Genomic DNA, 19,381 nt, shown 5'->3' with positions numbered 1-19,381 from the left:
AAACGAATCCAACTTTTGGGCAGAAAGGCGGGAAGAAAATTTTTGATGAGAATTTTACAAGCTGGTTAGTTCCTATTACTTGTAGATTGTGTTCTTATAAGGCATGTAAATTTCAATCTCTGTGAACTTTACTTTGGTCAAAGTACTATATTTTCTCAGAACAAGAAGACTCTGCTTTGTAGATGCAGTCACAGACTGTATATGTGTGACATTAAATATTAAAATTGGAAATATTTAAAAAGTGTAGGAAATTACACAAAGAGATAAAACATACACCTGTGAAACGAGCACACAATACTCAATAGTTAACATTTTGTCATATTTGCTTTATCTTTTTATAACATAGTGACTAAAACAGTAAGGATAAATTGAAGTCTTTGTTCCCCCAATTCAGTCCAATTTCCTTTCCCCTTTTCCATAAATTTAATGTGTGTCCTTCCATTCAAATTTTATGGTTTTATACACATTATAGTATCAGACAAAATATATAGTATTGTTTTATGTTTTAAACCTTACTTAAATGAATTCATCCTGCATAAATCACTTTTCAACTCCTTTTTTTTCAACAGCATTGTTTTTCATGTATATATATATATATATATATATACACACACACATACACATGCATATATATATATATATTATATAAAGTTAGTGCATTGCTTTTACTTGCTGTATAATATTTTGTCCTTCAAATATACCACATTTTATTTATTTATTCTCCTAGTGGACCTTTCAATTTGGGCTAATATTTTACTTTTACAAACAAGTCTGAAATGAACATCCTTACATTCATCCCCTTGTAAACACGTATGAGAGTTTCTATAGAGTGTGTATCTAGAAATAGAAATGTTGACATATGCAAAATGTTCATGTCAACATCTATGTCCTTTCTTTACTTCTTGCCAAAATATTCTACTCAAATAGCTTAAAATTCAGTAGACACTATAAAGAATATATCATAAAAATTAAAGTCTCTTTTTCTACCTTCTCTCATGTTCCTCCCTGGAAGCCACCACTTTCAATTATTTTAAAAGTTGACTTTGGTGTTTACCTCCATTACACATAATATGCTTATACTGGTATTGCCTGATTATTAATCATAGACATCTATAGTCTTTCTGCTTTGGGATGTAAAGACTTAAGGTAATTTATAGCTTCTTACTCCTTCCTTCTATTCTTTTACACATTCTATATCACAAGTTTTGATTATTAAATCTCTATCTTGTGTCTGCATCTTTTGACTATGTGAATATTGATCGCTGATGAGTCAGGTGTTTACTATCTTGTTCTTTTTTTTCTTTTTCTGAAGTTGATAATTGCTTTATTTTTCATTTTCATTCATTGAATTTCTTTGGAAATTTGGCTAAACTTTTCCCATGGTTTCAAAATTTCCTTAAAATATATCTCAATATCATCTTCATCAGGTGTGAACTTTAAGTTTATTTGTTCTAATTTCCCTCTTAGAAACATCAACACTGGACATATGTGATGTCCTGCCAGTCTTAATAGGTTGGTGTCTCTCCTTGATGTTCACTGTTGTCTTGGAACTTCCCGCTGTCACTATTTTTGGAATTCTCATTGCTTTACTTGGTCTTCTTTCTGGATCTGGACAGAGAAGAGAGAGGAGAGCGCTCTTATTGCTCAGTATGAACTCTTTCACCACCTTCCCCTATGTCTGATAACCTTCAGACTGGCACCTCTGTATTTCAAGAACAAGCATGTGTTTTCCTATGGGGATGGGGACAGGACAGTTGCTTGGCTTTCTTGAAGATGAAAACTTGGGAGTCTAATTACTAACCGTGTCATCTTACAAACAATCCCTGTGTTATCAGTCCCTTCTCTGCATCACTGCCTCCCATTCCCAAGTCCTTGTAGGGTTCTGAGGGCTAAGGCAGCTTGTTTCCCTTTGCTTTTCCCAGTATAGGCAAAGGTGTACTTTGTGTTTTTGTTTCTTGTTTTCCTTGTTGCCTGAGGTAATTTTCAAATGGGGAGGCAGTTGGAAACATCTTCCTCGCTTCTGCTATGGTACACTATTTCTTCAGAAGATCCAGAAATTAGACTTCCACTGTCCCACTAACTACCATGGTAGCAGTTGCTGGAACCAAATTAGGAAGTTCACTGACACATCACTAACTTGGAAAAAGATCACCTGCGGGGGGAAAATAACTAGTTAAAATTCCTGTATGTCAGGATAAGGACTTCATAGGGAAATTACATTGAAAAATTAAGAGTAGTCCCTTTTAAAGATAGCAAAGTATTTTTGAGTCCTCTTTTGGAAAATAATGTCAATACAATAAAGAGAAGAAAACTAGGAAACCTACTCCTTATCTTTGATAAAACTAGAAGACATTTTAAATTCTAAACCACAGTAAATGAAGTCAGAAAGGAAGTGGGCCAGATCTAAGTGCTTACAGTGGAAGTGCACTGTGAGGCAAGTTTGCTGTAGGATAAGATTCCAATCTAACTTTTACAAATCTATCTTTCATTGTTTTCTTACACGTACTTCATGTTTAAAACCAAAATGGACACTTCAGTTTCCTAGAACATATCTGTATTTCATATCTTCTTGGTACACAGAAACCCATGCTATTCTGTCCTCATAGAAAAATGGTTCCAACCTTGGCTTGTGTGTGTTGGATAGAGGTGTGGAGAATTAGATATTTGTCTAGTGATCTAGAATGCACTCAGGATTTAAACCCATGGATCTAGAATGTCCTTATCACCCCTTTTCTCTTCTGCCCTCAGGCTTCTTTGTAGTAAAATTCTACCCAGTATTTCTGCTCATCTCAAGGACAACCTCATCTCTTACTGACCTTGTTCACTCTCCATTTCCCTACCCTGTTATTTCTTTTTCCACTGATCCTTTGTAGCTCTTTATTTATATTCTTTTTATGGCACGCACTATATTCTTTCACATGGAAGACTTGTATTTACTATTTGTTTTTGTCATCCCTAGGCTGTAAATCCCTGGAAGAATCAAGTCTCTATTCATATTTACATCTTTCAAAGCATTTAGCACAGGGACTTGCATGTAAGTGGGTACTCAATAAACATTTGTTACATTGAATAATTCAAAACCTTTTGATGAGGTGCTTGTTTTTAACTGAGAAAACTGAGATTGGAAGTCTATGGGATGTGATAATAAGGGTGTAATCAGTAGCAGGTCAGATTAGTGAATTCTATGTTTGAGTATATTTGCTATAAAATATTAAAAGCCTGGATAGCTATGATGTTTCTTTTCTTTTGTTATGTTTATTTCTTTTTGAGAGGGAGCACAAGTGGGGGAGGTGCAGACAGAGAGAAAGAGAGAGAGAGGATCCAAAGCAGGCTCTTCACTGACAGCAGAGAACTCAACGTGGGGCTCAAACTCACAAACCATGAGACCATGACCTGAGCTGAAATCTGACGCTCAAATGACTGAGCCATCTAGGTGCTCCTAGCTATGATGTTTCTAACACAGTAACAGACAAATCTTCAGGAGCTTACATAAGTCTACAATTTCTAATTTCCTATGTCAGAACAACTCTGCAATGAGAGCCACCTTGAATTATTATAGATCTCCACACCCCAATAATTAGAGAGCCAATTAAGTAGAATTTGCTGACTAAAAAATTACACAATATAGGAAACAGGAGATTATACTGCAATATAGCAAAGCAATAGTACTTATTATTCAAACTGCTTGAATAATAACCAGCCTTTGTCTGGTGAGTCCACTCAGGCTGAAGTTAAGATAAAAAAACTTCCTGAATCTAAGAACTATGGTTGGTCTCTACTGGAGAAAGGCTTGGCTGCTATAATGGCTAAGCTTTTCTTTGATTAGCAGTCAAGAAAAATCAGTCTTACGGCATCAAAAGAAAAATAAGGACAGTTATTGTCCAAATAACAATCACTGGTATTCTCCATCATTACCACTTTCTTAACCATTTTTGGTTCTGGGCCCTCAGCTCTCCATCATCATGTGCTGCAGAGGGAGTGCCTGTGCCCAGAGATGAATCTGTGTTACCTTACTATTTGGTGCTGATGAAGACCAGAAAAAAATCAGATATACTTCCTCAAGGAGTTTATATAACATGTACTGTAAGTAGACAGAAATAATTTTTATGGGACACATTTTGTAATGGATGCTGCTTCCCTGGTCCACCTATTCTATGGTGAATGTCAAAATTTGATTAAAATGGTTAAATGATACCTATTCAATTCACTTTTCTATTTATCATAATTCATAAGAGCTTTATTTCAGGATTTAATGATAACAAAAATAATACTAATAGTGGTGATATATTGTAGTTACTTAAAAGCTTATGCAAGCATTATCATTTTAAACAATGGAATAGGGGTGCTTGGGTGGCTCAGTTGATTCAGCATCTGACTCTTGATTTTGGCTCAGGTCATGATCTCATGGTTCATGGGATTGAGCCCTGCATCTGGCTCTGTGCTGACAGCGTGGATGTAGCCTTCTTGGGATTCTCTCTCATTCTCTCTCTCTCTCTCTCTCTCTCTCCCTCCTCCCCCCACTCATGCATGTGCTCTCTCTCAAAATAAATGAACCTTAAAAAAAACTATGGACTAAGCGACTGCATAGTAAGTAAACTTATATATATATATGCAACTTAAAACTTTTGAAATAATTTCTGTCTTAAATCTTTAGTGCTATTGAGACAAGCATTAGATAACTGTCTCAGTTATCTTTCTTTGTATAACAAACCACTCCAAATTTAGTGGCTTAAAACAACAACCATTTATTTTACTTATGAATCTGCAATTTGGGAGGGTGCAGCGGGGAGAGCTCATTTCTACTTCATGCAGTATCATCTGGGCTGCCTTGAGTAACTCAAAGGCAGGAGTTTGGAATCACCCGAAGATGCACTCACTCATATATCTGACAGTTGATACTGGCTGTCGTCTGGTACCTTAGGTGGATCATTTACACATAGCTTCTCTATGTGGCTGCTTGGCCTCCTCGCAGCATGACGGCTAGCTTCAAAAAGAGAGCATTTCAAGAAGGCAAGGTAGAATGCATGTCATTTTTATGGCTTAGCTGTGGAAGTCATATAGTATCACTCCCACCATACTCTGTTGGTTGAAGTAATCACAAGTGTCTACTCAGATTCAAGAGAAGAGCTGTTTCTTGATGACAGGAATGTCAGTGTCATCTTGTAATAAGACATGTGTAGAAGTGTGTGAAAGTTTGAAGATGAGGATCAGTGCGGAACACTTGGGGGCCATTAGCATACTAATATGGCCCAGAGAGTAGATGGGATTGCTTTAGAAGAGTATACCAGGTGAAAGATGTGGATCAAGAATGAATCCCTAAAACACAACAGTATTTTAAGGGGTGGGCTTTGTGAGATGAGACATATTGTGATGCTAACCCTTGGAAAATACACTTTGCCACAGTGAGGATGGAAATTGAAGAAGCCTAAAGAGCTAAATTGCTCTCCACTCTGTAGATTTAACACTCAGAGAGAAGACTCTGGAAGGAGGAGATGACTGCAATTGACACAGTAGGAGAAAAAAGGAAAGACAGGTCAGTTGCTGTGGAAAGAAAAGCTCTAAGAAAATTCCTGAGGTTTTCAAAGGGAATTAGAAAGAGGTTTTGCTATTCTGTTTTGTAAAAATCTACGTATTTTTCACTGTCCCTGGAATTGGACTCTTGTTTTTTTGTGATAGCAAAGATACATTCTAATTGGTTTAAAGGAAGCTAAAAGACAGTGCAAGAATGGCCCAGGGTACCCAGTCATATTCAGGATATATATAAATACACCAAGAATACACCTACATTAGGAATGCTCTATACTATAGTTCTGCTGATAACTTCCAAATACAACTCATTGCAGATTAGATTTGCGTTTAGATCAATACACATTTAACAGATACTTAAAATGTTCAGACAATGCTAGTTGCCAGGGCTATAAAGATGAATAAAACATAATTTGTCATTCTAAATCTAGTGGGATGACCAGATTTATAGATTAGAAGTTTCGCTTAAAATCCTTAGGGATTGAAGGTTTAACAGGATTCTAGAGTCAATATGCCTAATGCTGGGTAAGCTACATATCTAAGCCATAGGTTCATCATCTACAAAATGAGAAGGTAATAGTTCCTACCACAGTGAGCTGGGTTGGGAGGGTTAAATAAGATAATGCATGTAAGATACTTAGCACAATGCCCAGCACATGGAAAGTGCTGATAAAATGGACGATTATTACATAATATAGTAAAACTAATAAAGGTTAAGATGTACACAAGAGATGTCCATGAGGACATTGAGGATTGGAGTATTTATAGGGCTGAGATAGTCCATACACAGGCTCAATACCAGTGAAAATGTGGGGCCATTGTTAAAAATTATTATGAATTAAAGAAGGTGACATCAGAGTATTAAACCAGGTGTGGGAACCTTCTAAGACTGGGGCCTCATGAGATGACATAGGTCATATTCCCATGAAGCTGGTTCTGCCCCCATGGTACCTTTGTGAAAGAAAAAGGCACACTTTTGCCATGCTGCTGTTTGCCCCCACCTGTCCCCTCAACCAGGTACTTTAGCGAACTGTATAAACTGCACAACTGTACAGAGTAGGATTGGACACTTATCCCAACCAAGAGTTTCAGAGTAGCCTTCTTGGAAGATATGATTAGACTGCTGTCTTGAAAGATAAACAAGGTTTAGCCAAAAAGAAGGAAGATACGGAAGATAAACAGAGAGGACAGAAGTAAGAAACATCTTGATATCAGAGCCAAACTACCACACAAATTCTGCACTACCTGAACATTAATTCAAGGTATGCAATGGGAAAAACAGGTGACAGGAACGTGTTACAAAAGCCTTGTGTCATGGCAAATAGTCTGGGCTTTAACCTGAAGGCAGTGGGGATCCACTGATGGATGTTAAGCATAGGGCCTACGTGTTTGGATCTGGATTTTAGATGGATTGTTAAGGCTTTAACTTAATGGGGGCAAGGCTGGATACAGGAAGAGAAGGTGTTAAGCTGTTGCAATATTCCAGGACCAAAAAAGATGAGGACCTTTACTAAAGCAGCAGTAGCAAGGATGCAGTGGAGGAGTGAGATTTGGAAAACATTTAAGAGGTAAAATCGGTACCACTTGATGATTGATCATGAGTGAAAAGTGAAGAAGAGGGATGATTCTTATATATATATTTTTGTCTTCAGTAACTTGGTGAATAGTGTAATCATTAATTGATTTTTGGAAATATGAGAGGAAGAATGTTTTTGGGTGGGAAAGTGGGATAAATTTAATCTTAGGTTTCCATTGAAGGGTGTAGGTACCACAAAGGTGATTTGATATACAAGTCTGAAGATGGGGGTCAATGCTAAAGATCTGGGGGCCATTAATACACTGGTGGTAGTTAAGGTCACGAGAGTAGGTGGAATTGCTAAGAAAGTATATCAAGAGAAAGATATAGAATCCTAAAACACAACAGTGTTTAAAGGATGGGCGTAGGAAGAAGAATTCATGACTGTGAATGGGAAGGGTAGGTCATACAGGACAAGAAGAAGTCGGAGAGATTCCCGTTTCAGACACCAAGGGATTAGAGGATTCAAGTAATCAGGAGGACTTGCGGTTTGAAGATGGTGGGATAAGTGGTTGGCATTTGTCTTTCCCTTTGCTAAAAATCATCTAAAAGCAACTAGGAGAATGAGAAAATAAAACAACACAAACCAGGAGACTGCTAAAACTCCATTGCATAAAATGGGTAGAAATGTTAGCAAATCCTTAGAAATTAAGCAAAGATATTTGTAGGAGGGACCAGAGAGAACACATTATTATGAACATCTCCCAAAGAGCCAGAAAAGGAAACTTTTCGAAGTCAATAGGTATAGCCTGGGGAGCAAAATCTAAGTAATTTGTTTGGGAAAGGTGTACATATTGGTTGTGCGAGACCATTGGTAGGGTAAATTGCTAGAAGTGAGATTGGATCCAAATGCATGAAACTTGGAAATTTTGATAAATTTTGCCAAGTTGTCCTCCAACGATTTTAAATTCATTGACACACCAGCTAGCAATGTATAAAAATGCCTGCTTCTCTATGCTTTTCCCAAGAGTGTGTTGTTAAACTTTCTGATCTTTGCCAAACTTATAGGTATAAATTGGTATTTTGGCGTATCTGTATATATGTTTCTCTTCTTGTGAGAAAGTCTGTGCATCTTTTTATATGACCAAGAGCCCATGAAATGTCTTTTTAGATTATTCCCCATTTTCCATATTTTCTTTATAATACTGATTTGGAGAAACTTTTACTCCATAAGGAAAATTAATCATCTTCTCATGATTAAGTTGTAATAATTTTCCCCAACTTTCTTCTTTCAAAGAAAACTTTAGTGGGTTTTCCACATTTTTGTTTTTTTGTCTTTTTAAAATAATTGCAGCCAAACTAATCAGTCTTTTCTTTTATGACTTTTCAGTTTGGAAACACACTTAGAAATTCCTCCTTTCAGATCAGGATTTTTTCCACATAATTCTTCAAGTTCCTTTATGATTTATTTAAATTTGAGTTTTTGCTTAATTTTGTTTTTTTTATTATAAGATGGGAAATATGAATCCCAATCTCATTATTCTCTAAAAGGCTGCTCATTGTCCCAACACCACTTATTAAATAATCCATCTTCCTGGTACCTACAGTTGTGGTGAGCATAGTGTAATGTGTACAGCTGTCCAATCACTACTTTTACACCTGAAACTAGTAACACTGTGTGTCAACACAACACATTGTATGTCAGTGTGTAACATTGTGTGTCCTTCAATAAAAAGGAATAATAATTCGTCTTTCTCCAGTGACTTGAAACATCTAAATTCTTGCCATATTTGATTTATTTCTGGATATGCTAGTTCATTTCTTCCACCATTGGTCTACGATTATCTTAGTACTTTAATTAATTGGCTGAACTAATTCCCTTTTAATATTTTTTTCAGAAATGTATTGGATATTACTTGTTTTTTAATCTTAATTTTAATTTAAAAATTGGGGTAAAATACACACACTATAAAATTTAATATTTTAGCCATTTTTAAAAAAATAACATTTATTTATTTTTGACACAGAGAGAGAGCATGAACAGGGGAGGGTCAGAGAAAGAGGGAGACACAGAATCCGAAACAGGCTCCAGGCTCTGAGCCATCAGCACAGAGCCCGACGCGGCGCTTGAACCCACGGGTCGCGAGATCATGACCTGAGCCGAAGTCGGACGCTTAACCGACTGAGCCACCCAGGTGCCCCTATTTTAGCCATTTTTAAGTATACAGTTCAGTGTTATTAAGTACATCCCATTGTTGTGCATCCAGAACGTTTTCATCTTCCCAAACTGAAACTCTGGGCCCATTAAATAACAGCTCTCCATTCCTACTTTCCCCTAGCAACTACAATTGTACTTCCTGTGTCTATAATTTAACCACTGTCAGTACCACGTATAGGTGGAATCGCACAGTATTTGTCTTTGTGTGACTAACCTACTTCAATCAGCACAATGTTCTCAAGGTTCAACATTTTCTAGCATGTTTCAGAATTTTGTTTCTTTATAAGGCTGAATATTTCAGTGTGTGTGTGTGTGTGTGTGTGTGTGTGTGTGTGTGTGTGACATTTTGTTTATGTATTCATCTGTGGTTGGACACTTGGGTTGCTTTTACCTTGTAGCTGTGGTGAATAATGCTGTTGTGAATATGGGTGTACAGATATCTGTTCACGTATTTGTTTTCATCTCTTTTGGGAATATCCTCAGAAGTGAAATTGCTGGGTCTTACAGTAGCTATGTTCCATTTTCCAGGAACCACTATACTGTTTTCCACAGTGACTGCACTATTTTACATTCTCTTTTCACTCTGTGGATAATGTTCTTTGATGCATAGAAATTTTCATTTTGATCAAGTCCAATTTATTTTTTTTCCCTTTTGTTGTCTGTGCTTTTGGTGTCATATCTAAGAAATTGCCAAACCTAATGTCATAAACTTTTCCCCAGTGTTTTCCTCTAAAACTCTTGTAATTTTAGCTCTTCTATTTAGGTCTTAACCCATTGTGGGTTAATTTTTCTATGTGGTGTAAGGTGAGGGTCCAACTTCATTTTTGTGTGTGTGTGGATATCCAGTTTTCCCAGTACCATTTGTTGAAAAGACGGTCCTTTCCCGATTGAATGGTCTCGGTTCCTTTGTCAAAAATCATTGGATCATATATTACATGTTAAGTTTTGAATATGTAGAGTTTAGAATCAGCTTGCCTAATTAAAAAATCTTAGTATACTTACTGGAATCACACGAAATTTAAGATCAGCCTAAGGAGAATTTGTATCTTAATAATGAGTCTTCCTAATCAAGAATGTGGTATACTTTTTCATTTGTTTTGTCTTCTTCAAGTCCTTTAATATTGTTTTAAGATAGCCTTTGTGTAGGTGTCACATACTTTTAATACATTCTCAAGTGTTTTTATGTTTTCTGTTGTTATTATAAGTGAGATCTTTTCTTTGTATCTTTTAACTGGTCACATTGTTTTTATATGAAGACTTTCTGAATTCTTTTGTTTTCAGTTCATGGAGGCAAAATAACATCTTTGAATATTTAAATCATTTAATTTTTGTTTTTATTTTTATTTTTAAAAAATAAATTTTTTAAATTTATTTAATCATAAATCATTATGATGAAATGTGTGGGTTACAACTTTTATTTATTTTTCAGCATTATTTTCTTGAGAATGTTCTTTATCTACATTAGCTTTTCCTATTCATTTACTCTGGCAGTATCTTTGTACAGATCGTGTACTGGTTCTTTTTTGACTACTCATCCTGAGGGAAGTCAGTTTTTCCAGGGCAAGGTACCTGTGGATACCTCATGTTGGAGCGGAGCTGGGGCCATACTGAGGCTAAATGAAATTTCCTTATGACTCAGGATTTTCTGGTGTGTGTTTTCAAACCTTTACTTTTCTCTACTCAATGGAGATAGGCATCCATGATCAATGGGGTAGGGGGTCTCACAATGCACTATCTCTGTTCAGCCTTCTGTCACAGACACAGACTGCCTCCAAGAATAAGGCTTGCTTGCTTTGATCCTTATTTAGCCCTACTCCATCAGTTTATTGAATTCAAATTCTTTGTTTAACATGGTTTAGAAATTTAATCTGGAAATATTCTGCAACATTTTGATTTGTAAGTCTTTATATATTTTGGATACTATATTGAAAATATATTTTCTCCTCTCTATAGCTTTCTTTTTTTTTAATGTTTATTTATTTCAAAAGAGAGAAATCGAGAGTGAGCAGGGGAGGGGCAGAGAGAGAGAGAGGGAGAAAGAGAATCCTGAGCAGGCTCTGCACTGTCAGTACTGAGCCAGATGCAGGGCTTGAACCCATGAACTGTGAGATAGTGACCTGAGGGGAAACCAAGAGTCCAATGCTTAGCCGATTGAGCCACGCAGGGGCCCCTGTAGCTTTCTTTCTTTTGTTTTGTTTTGTTTTGTTTTGTTTTGTTTTTTAATTAACCCTTTTATGCTGTCATTTAATTCTTCATTTTAATGTATTAGAATTTTTCAATCTTTTATAGTTATAGTTTTTCTGCATCTTGTTTTATTATTTAAAAAAAAATTTTTTTTAACGTTTATTTATTTTTGAGACCGAGAGAGACAGAGCATGAACAGGGGAGGAGCAGAGAGAGAGGGAGACACAGAATGTGAAACAGGCTCCAGGCTCTGAGCCGTCAGCACAGAGCCCGATGCGGGGCTCGAACTCATGGACTGTGAGATCATGACCTGAGCCGAAGTCAGACGCTTAACCGACCGAGCCACCCAGGCACCCCTGCATCTTGTTTTAAAAAATTCTTTCTCTAAGGCCATAAACATATTCTGTAACATTATTTTCTAAAATCTTTATCATTTTGTCTTTATATTTGCTTCTCTAATCCTCTTGCAATTGATGTTCATAAATGCAGTGAGAGTGAGGCCCAATGTCATTTTCCTCAATTATCTCAGGTCCGTTTAATAAAAGTCTATCCTCTACCCACCAATCCCTCATGCTACTCCTGTCATATATCAAATGTTCATATATGAATAGATTTTTCTTGGTTTTCTGTTGTTTCTTAGTTATTGACCTAATTATTTATCTCTGTGCTACTAACACACACTCGTCGTTATCATATCTTAATAATGAACCTTAGTATTTGTTACCAACTTGGATGCCTACTAAAATAAGCTGGGTGCTCTTTCAATATTTTCAATATTTTCGGACAGTGTATATTAAATAATGCTCATTTAAAAAATAATAAGTTATTTTTTTTCAGTGAATTATCTGTGGTCTAAAACTTTATTAAGATAAATTCTTTTTCATACTGGTCTGTTTTGATCATATTGACTATGAATACTCCCTATTTTTAAAAATATATTTTCAGTGTTTTGTGACTATTCACTTCCCTTTGATATCACCTTTATTGTTACACCTTAGAAAATATTTTCACTAATTTCCAAGTCTTTTAAAATAGTGTAGTTAATATCTGGCTATAACATATAATAGTATTACATGTATATCATAGAAAATATAGAAAAGTATGATAAGGAAAATAAAAATGACCAATATTTCAGCTACTCAGAGAGGATTATTTTGTTAAATTTTGGTTTCTTTGTTTTCAAACATTTTTTCTCTTACTTCCTCTTTTTCCTTTCTTTCTTAATGGACTTCAGTGTTTATAGCAAGATTTAGATGAAGGACAGAGATTTCCCATATATCCCCTGCTCCTGTACATGCATAGCCTCTTTCATTATCAACACCCCCACTAGAGTGGGCACTTGTTAGAACTGATGAGCCTACATTGACACATCATCATCATCCAAAGTCCCTAGTCCACATCAGGGTTCACTCTTGGTGTTGTGTATTCTACAGGTTTTGACAAATGCATTGTGCAGCCACTATTGCAGTATCATACAGAATAGATCCCCTGGACTGAAAATACTCTGTGCTCTGCCTATTCACCCCTTCCACCAAGAACCCTTGGCAATCATGATCTTTTCTTTATTTTTTCTCTTACTATCTCCACAATTTTGCCTTTTTTAAGAATGTCATATAATTGGAATCATACAGTACATGGCCTTTTTAGGTTGGCCTTTTTCACTCAGTAATATCCATTTAAATATCCTCCAGGCCTTTTCATGGCTTGATAGCTTATTTATTTTTAGTGCTGAGTAATATCCCATTATTTATCTACTCACCTACCGAAGGATGTCTTAGTTGCTTTCAAGTTTTGGCAGTTATGAGTCAAGCTTTTATTAACCTCTGCGCTCAGGTTTTTGTGTGGAGATAAGTTTTCAACTCATTTGGATTAGTACCAAGGAGCATAATTGTTGGATTGTGTGTTACAAATGTATTTAATTTGGTAAGAAACTGCCAAACAGTCTTTGAAAGTGGCTGTACCGTTTTGCATTCCTTCCAGCAGTGAGTGAGAATTCCTGTTCCTCCACATCCTCGCATGTGGGCATTGTCAGTGTTTTGGACTGGCCATTCTCACACGTGTGGTGGTATCTCATTTTTTCAATCAGGTATTTTTCAAAAATCTTTTATCTTTGTTCTTATATTTCATTTCTCCCTTTGTTAATTTGTATTTTTTTTACTAAGTGGGCTCAGTTTTATAATTTCTTTTCAAAATAACTATCAGTGTTTTTCATTGTTGTATCTGTTTTTCTACTTACTTTCCTACGACTCATACTTTGTTCCAGTTCTTTTTTAAAAAAAATTTTTTCTTAACGTTTATTCATTTTTGAGAGACAGAGAGAGAGCATGAGCAGGGAAGGGGCAGAGAGAGGGAGACACAGAATCCGAGGCAGGCTCCAGGCTCTGAGCCATCAGCACAGAGCCCAACACAGGGCTCGAACTCACAAAACTGCAAGATCATGACTTGAGCCAAAGTTGGTCACTCAACCGACTGAGCCACCCAGACCAGACGCCCCTAGTTCTAACTTAATCAGCTTTGTTTGTTTGTTTGTTTTTGTTTTTCTTCTGGGGCAGGGGGCAGTTTGTTAGTGCCTCTAGTTAGCTTTTACCTTTAGTAAAGACACTCTGAAATAATTTTCTTTTTGGTGACATTTCAATAGTTAGCTATTTTAAAATATTCCATAATTAAAAAATACTCCATAATTTGTCCTAGATTTTTCTACTTTCCGTAAGTATTTTCAGTTTTCATTTCATATTCTCTCTGATCTGCTCATCAGTTGCTCTAAAAAAAATTCCAAGTCTGTATGTTAGCTTGTTGACATCCCTATGAAAAATGGAGACTTAAAGAAATGAGATTTTGCACTGTTTAAAGTTAATATTTAGAATTATTTATTTATTTTAATAACCCATTCAAAAGGAAGACTCACCGTTACAGTTCTGACATGATAGAAGGTGGCAAAGTTTTCATGGACTGGGTGAACTGTGAGGTTATAGTTAGTGATTTAATTATCATAAGTTTGGTGAACAAATTCAACCCCTCATGAAACATTTTGCTTACAATTTGAAGTGAAAAGTTCTCATTAGCAACTCTCAGATGTTCTAAGTCAACAGTCCTGGGAATTTTACTACTGAAATCAACTTGTGAATATTTTAGAACAACTCTTTGTCCTTGGTATACAGAAATTTAGTTTTATATTGATTTAGATTAAGGTAGATTTAATTTATTTTGTGGTTACTGTATGTAAATATTCTCTAAACTTCTCCCGTATCTACCAATGCTTTGCATTTCCAAAAGCACTTACGTTAGCAACTTATTTTGTTTTCTATTAAATACAAATAAAATTGTATTTTGTTTATAATTAAATTGGTTTCATTTATAATTTTAACCAAAGCTAATTTTTCATTTTTACACTTAAATAACCAAATTAATTTCTTTTAGTTATGTGTTTGAATTCTTAGAAGTCAACCTAGGTTCTTATTTTCAGAGCTGGATGTGGAGCATGTTTTAATTCATCAATTTATGGAGATAAAATATTAATAAGAAGAACTTCTAAATTGTATTTTTTAAAAATGTGTTTTCTTTAAAACTTTTCTTTTACTATGCTCACCTTGACATATTTATTCTTATTAATTAAAATATAATTTTGTCCTCATCTTTTCTCAATCAGTCCAAATCACAGGTTTCACATATTGCCACTTTAATCCCATCATCTCAAATCTTAAATGCCAAAATGTCTACCTACTTTGCAAGTATGATATTATTCAATGTCCTATGTAAATGTGTAACTGCTTGAAAAAATGTCCTTCAGAATATCTTTGGTAAATAGAAAACGATTCCAATTTAAATGTCCTTTGATATCTACTCTGATTATCATTGCTTTATTGACTTTGTGACTTACAATGAGGAATCAACAAAATATAAAATAGGAAAATAAGTGGCTAGGAACAACTCTTTATCCAAGAATATTCAGAAAATCTATTTGATTCATAGATTTAAGAGTGTACATAGAAAAAGTAGCACTATATTACAGAATATGGAGCAGTATTTGGTATGTTATAGGTAGTAAATACGTTTTTACTAAGCGAATGAATGAAATTCAGACTTTTCACAAGTATGGTTTGGGTTAAAATGTTTAGTTCTTTGCTGAATAGCAAATGGTAGTATTTCTTTTAAAAAAAAAATTTTTTTTAATGTTTATTTTCGAGACAGAGCATGAATGGGGGAGGGTCAGAGAGAGGGAGACACAGAATCCAAAGCAGGCTCCAGGCTCTGAGCTGTCAGCACAGAGCCCGACGCGGGGCTCAAACTCACAGACCGTGAGATCATGACCTGAGCCGAAGTCGGACGCTTAACCTACTGAGCCACCCAGGCGCCCCACAAATGGTAGTATTTCTTTTGACTAACCTTATTCCTCACTTTAGTAAATTTGGAAGTGAAAGTTTACGCATAGCATTTTAAGGAATGGGAGAGATATGTTAAACATGGGAGGGAATCTCTTCTACCTTTCCTTTCCTTCCCTCTCTTCCTTTCTTCCACTCTTTGTCTTTATAAATTAGAAATTTAATTCAGATTCACTAAAACAAAAATCCAGAAGTAAAGCTTCTCTTTCCCTTCTCTTATTTTCATCCATCTAATTCAGTAGAATTTTGGTATGTATTTTTAGGTAGGTTTTTTTTTTTTTTTTTTTTTTGGAAAAAGATTCTCAGATGCAGATTTGTTTGCAAGAAGTTTACTGAAGAATGCCCTTGGAATCAATAGGGATCAAGGGAAGTAAGAATGGCAAGATGGAGCGTTAAGCTGTGAGGCAGCTGTGACAACGGCCTTGGCCATCTCCAGGGGAGCTCTGGAATTAGTATACCCCTTCAGAGTTCAACTTTGAATGGAGTGCTAGACTTTTATACTCTTACATCTAGATTAGTCACTGAAAGTGGGGTGCCCCCAGGAAAAGGGCTTAGTCTTGGGAGAAATGGCTCTCTTGAGCTGACTTAGGAGAAGTCTGACAGAACCCACCTCATAATGATTAGCTCTGGCCCACTGATTACTTGATCTCCCGCGGTCAGGCTCTCTGTCGTCACCAAGGTACAGCAGCACTATAGACAGCTTCTCTCTCACACACACCGTCTCCCTCTCAATAGTGTGTAACTCACTGCTGCAGTTGGCATAGTTTGATCCAGAACCTTAGGGATCTATGCTGTGATTTCAGTGGAGGGACCCGGCATAAATACCACATGATATCCTTTCTCGTCATTGCCACCTTTAATTCTGAAGGGTCTGTCAGATCATATGGCCCAAGCATTACAACCCGAACCTGCGGCAAGTCTCCTTCCTGCTTTGGGTCTCGCTCAGACTTTCATGTTACCTGGTAAGTGTGTCAGACTGGTATTTCCTTGTATGTAACATGCTGCTTCTAGAATCCAAAGAGGAATACAAGGCATTATATTTCCTTTTTTTGTGCAGGAAGATACAAGATGCAATTACTTGTTTCTTGATTTAGAAAGAATGTCATAGAGTATCCCAGATCACTTAACACCTACATATTACTTACATGGCATTTCCCTGAATCCTTACAGGGTCTAACTTCCACTCTGTAAGGCATGTTATACCAAGGCCCGTTATTTGTATGCTACTTCTTGTTTATCCAATCTGATTAGCACAGTACCATCAATACAGCGACCAACGCAATGTTCTACCAAATGACCAGGTCAGGTCTCTTCTAACTATGTTATGTCAGAGAGCAAAAGTATTAACCTAGTTATGGGTAAGACTACAAATATACATACATAGCTGCTTCAAGTAAATTCAAACAGTTTCTGATCTTTCCGATAGGGATGGAGAAAATGATACTTTCATCAGATCAGTAATGGCATAACAAGCAGCAGAGGCCATGATAATCTGTTTTAGCAGAGAGGCCACATGGGGCCTGCAGTTGCATTTGGGATTACTTTCTAATTGAGGTAATTCTCCGGGATATGTCTATTTTTTGTAGGGTCCAAGCTAGCTAAATAAATGATGAGAACCAGCAGCCATGCATCCTTTAGGTTTTTAAGGGGGGCACTGATCTCTGCTACTCCCTCACCCTCCATCCAGGGATAGAATACTTCATAAAAATTTATAATCTTTAGGGAGGGTAAAGTTTCAGACGATTCTACAGTCTAAGGAACCAATATGGGAGTTCTGCAAGTTACCAGGTATATCCATTATAACTATACATTTAAGAGCAAGAGAGGTGACCACTGGATGGTCTGTGGATCCACTGTTAGCAGAAACTTGGCCAAGACTCCATTTATTACTTTACTCATATATGCTGGTACTCTAACAGAGGAAACATGATGATGCTTCAGTATCAACTCAAACCCTGTGTCCCAAAGCCCTTGAAATGTTTGAGTATTTTCTTAGCTGAGTAAATGAATTAGGTCAAATCCATCTGGGGAGGGACTAAGGAAATTGTTAACCTATTATCAATAACCCCAAATGTGAACAAGTGGATGGAAACTGCCTTTTGTTGCCTTGTTCAGAAACTGGAGGGTATGAGTATTTTGGGAAAGTTTCAGTCTCCTATGTTCATATACAAAGATATCTTACCTAAAAATAATGATTTAACTTTATGTCTCTCAAGTGAGAATTCTACAAGTTTCTTTCCTTTCTAGACATGTTCCTTTTGTTTTGAATCAGGAGGGTAGGTCTTAGTGCTGAACTTTCCCATCTTCTAGTAAAGGTTTTGACTTTTCACTGTTGAGCAGGATGCTAGCTTGTTATATGTGGCCTTTATTGTGTGAAGGTACATTCCTTCTATAACTCATTTTTTGAGAGTTTTTAATCCTGAAAGGAGGTTGAATTTTGTCAAACGCATTTTCTGTTTCTATTAAGATGATCATATGATTTTTACCCTTCATTCTGTTAATGTGGCACCACATTTATTGATATTCTTCTGTTGTACCATCCTTTCACCCCAGGGATAAATCCATCCTGATTATGACATATGACCCATTCAATGTGCTGTTGAATTCAGTTGGCTTGTATTTTACTGAGGATTTTTGCATCTACATTCATCAGGCATATTGGCATGTGATTTTCTTCTCTTGTAGTACCCTCTTTAGCATCAGGGTAATTCTGGCCTCATAAAATGAGCTTAAACTGTTCCCTCCTCTTCAATTTTGTGGAATAACTTGAGAAGGATTGGTAGTAATTCTTCTTCAGTGTTTAGTAGAATTCACTAGTGAAGCCATCTTTTCTCTGTTCTCAGCTGCCCCCAGGTGTTCTAATTACACTCATTGCCTCAACACTCTGGGTGAGGTGAGAAGGTAGTAGGCCTTTGTGGGCAGTGCCCTGAAAGCCTGGGGCTGCCTTTTCTCTGAGGGAGAAATTACAGGCTGAGTGGATCTCTCTCAGCCTGACCTGGGTGGCTTGAGGGAGGGTCTGACACAGATAAAGTGAAACTGTTTCTGTTACCCACTTCAAAGCAAAATTCTTAATTTTATGATCCCCTGGGGTGTTGCAAATTCTCAACAGGATTCTGGAGGTTGCATAAAAGTATTTTGGCTCAAGAATTGTTGTTTTACCAGTGTCTCTGCTGGGAGACCAGGGCTGGAACTTCCTATTCTATCATCTTGCTGGTATAGCTCAAATGTCTAAAGCAGCTCTTCTATTTTATTTTATTTTATTTTATTTTATTTTATTTTATTTTATTTTATTTTATTTTATTTTATTTTATTATTATTTTTAAATGGTTATTTATTTTTGAGAGAGAGGGAGAGAGAGAGAGAGCACAATCTGGAGAGGGGCAGAAAGAGAGGGAGACAGAGGATCCAAAAGCAGGCTCTGCACTGTCAGCACAGAGCCCATTGTGGGACTTGAACTCACAAACCATGAGATCATGACCTGAGCCGAAGTGGGATGTTTAAATGACTGAGTCACCCAGGTGCCCCTTCATTGTATTTTAGAGAAAGACAGAGAAAGAG

General features: G+C 36.4%; 1 protein-coding gene across 3 annotated transcripts in view; it reads left to right on the top strand.

The window, feature by feature from the left end:
• The window catches only part of TAFA2 (TAFA chemokine like family member 2), a 507,481-nt gene continuing 488,100 nt past the window's right edge, over window positions 1–19,381 (top strand). For 2 of the 3 annotated variants that reach the window (XM_015543129.2, XM_042992654.1), the window contains exons 1-3: window positions 1–64; window positions 2,960–3,034; window positions 3,951–4,083. The gene's annotated coding sequence lies outside the window, so the exon portion shown is untranslated. The remainder of the gene's footprint in view (window positions 65–2,959; window positions 3,035–3,950; window positions 4,084–19,381) is intronic. The other variant, XM_042992655.1, reaches the window with a different exon arrangement.

Source organism: Panthera tigris, chromosome B4 (genome assembly GCF_018350195.1).
Source record: "Panthera tigris isolate Pti1 chromosome B4, P.tigris_Pti1_mat1.1, whole genome shotgun sequence".
Classification (NCBI taxonomy): domain Eukaryota; kingdom Metazoa; phylum Chordata; class Mammalia; order Carnivora; family Felidae; genus Panthera; species Panthera tigris.
The sequence above is the reverse complement of the archived record's forward strand: the minus strand, read 5'-3'. Positions and strand labels throughout refer to the sequence as shown.